The sequence below is a fragment of the Sapajus apella genome, unplaced genomic scaffold, assembly GCF_009761245.1.
Source record: "Sapajus apella isolate SASKATOON/1434 unplaced genomic scaffold, GSC_monkey_1.0 scaffold10604, whole genome shotgun sequence".
Lineage (NCBI taxonomy): Eukaryota > Metazoa > Chordata > Mammalia > Primates > Cebidae > Sapajus > Sapajus apella.
The window spans coordinates 1-2,070 of record NW_022447525.1 but is presented as its reverse complement, the minus strand read 5'-3'; the positions used below and the strand labels follow the sequence as shown (position 1 = coordinate 2,070).

The 2,070-nt window shown below is 43.7% G+C and overlaps 1 pseudogene across 1 annotated transcript; it reads left to right on the top strand.

Annotated features, from left to right (window-relative positions):
* Window positions 1–1,218: 1,218 nt before the first annotated feature.
* On the top strand, window positions 1,219–1,993 carry LOC116548367 (annotated as a pseudogene). The gene has a single exon (XR_004267407.1). The product of XR_004267407.1 is annotated as an oligosaccharyltransferase complex subunit OSTC pseudogene (transcript).
* The last annotated feature ends 77 nt before the right edge of the window (window positions 1,994–2,070 follow it).

Genomic DNA, 2,070 nt, shown 5'->3' with positions numbered 1-2,070 from the left:
TGTTTTTGTTTTTAATTTTAGTAGAGATGATGTCTTGCTATGTTGCCCAGGTTGGTCTTGAAATCCTGGGCTCAAGTGATTCTCACACCTTGGGCTCCCAAAATGCTGGGATTGTAGGTATGAGCCACTGTAAGCCTTAGCCTTTCATGGACTTTAGTTTTTAAAATGGTACTACATTTTACACACACACACACACACACACACACACACACACACACACACACACACAGAGTTTTCTGTTTTTTTTTAAGATGGAGTCTCTCTCTGTCACCCAGCGTGGAGTGCAGTAGCACAATCTCTCACTGCAACCTTCACCCGCCAGGTTCAAGTGATTCTCCTGCCTCAACCTCCCAAATAGCTGGGACTAAAGGCACGTGCTACCATACCTGGCTAATTACTTGAACATAAACTCCCTAGGTACAGATTCCATTTGAATACAGTATCAAATGGGTGAATGGATAATGGACAGATGGATGGATGGAATCTGCTGATGGTAGCTGCCAGGGTTCCTTACAAGCTCATTTTTTTTTTTTTTTGAGACAGAATCTTACTTTGTTGCTCAGGCTGGAATGCAGTGGCGCAGTCTTGGCTCACTGCAACCTCTGCCTCCCTGGTTCAAGTAATTCTCTGCCTCAGCCTCCAGAGTAGCTGGGATTACAGTCTCCCGCCACCACACCTGGCTAATTTTTTTTGTATTTTTAGTAGAGATGAGGTTTCATCATTTTGACCTGTCTGGTCTTATACTCTTGCCCTCGTGATCCACACACCTTGGCCTCACAAAGTGCTGGGGTTACAGGGGTGAGCCACCACACCCGGCCTTCCAAAATATTTTTATACTAATCATTGTAGGCAGGGTGTCAACTGTTTTTCCTACTCAGAATACTTCCTTACTTCATGATTCTTTGGGCTCTAGACAAATGTGGTATTAATAAATAAAATGTAGGCCAGGTGTGGTGGCTCACATTTGTAATCCACACTTTGGGAGGCTGAGGAGGGTAAATCATGAGGTCAAGAGTTCAAGACCAGCCTGACCAACATGGTGAAACCCCGTCTCTACTAAAAATACAAAAGTTAGCCAGGCATGGTGGTATGCTCTGGTAATCCCAGCTACTCAGGAGGCTGAGGCACGGAATTGCTTGAACCTGGGAGGCAGAGGTTGCAGTGAGCCGAGATCATGCCATTGCATTCCAGCCTGGGCAAGAGGAACAAAACTCTGTCTCAAAATAAATAAACTAATAGCTAGCTTGCTGCCACCAACGTGGAGACTTAGTACTGCATCCTGTTCTTAGTACTCAAATGTCCCAACCTGAAGCTGAAGAAGTCACCCTGGCTGTACATGCCGTCAGCCATGACTGTGTATGCTCTGGTGGTGGTGTCTTACTTCATCATCACTGGAGGAATAATTTATGATGTTATTGTTGAACCTCCAAGTGTTGGCTCTATGACTGGTGAACGTGGGCATCAGAGGCCAGTAGCTTTCTTGGCCTACAGAGTAAATGGGCAATATATCATGGAAGGACTTGCATTCAGCTTCCTGTTTACAATGGGAGGTTTAGATTTCATAATCCCGGACCAATGGAATGCACCAAATATCCCAAAATTCAATAAACTTCTTCTTCTATTCATTGGATTCCTCTATGTCCTATTGATGTTTTTCATGGCTAGAGTATTCATGAGAATGAAACTGCTGGGCTATCTGATGGGTTAGAGTGCCTTTGAGAAGAAATCAGCGGATACTGGATTTGCTCCAGTCAGTGAAGTTTAAAGGCTGTACCAATCCTCTAATATGAAATACAGAAAAGAATGAAGAGCAGCAGTAAAAGAAATACACAGTGAAAATACAGGAATCATATTGAAGCTTGGAGTAGAATTTTTTCTTGGTATTAAAGAGACAAGTTGATCACAATATTTTTTTTTTCCTGCTGACCTATTGCTATACCAACGATGTTGAGTGGTATTTTCTTTTTAGTTTTTCATTTCTTAAAGAAAATATAGGCCCGGGCGCGGTGGCTCACGCCTGTAATCCCAGCACTTTGGGAGGCCGAGGCGGGTGGATCACGAGGTCAAGAG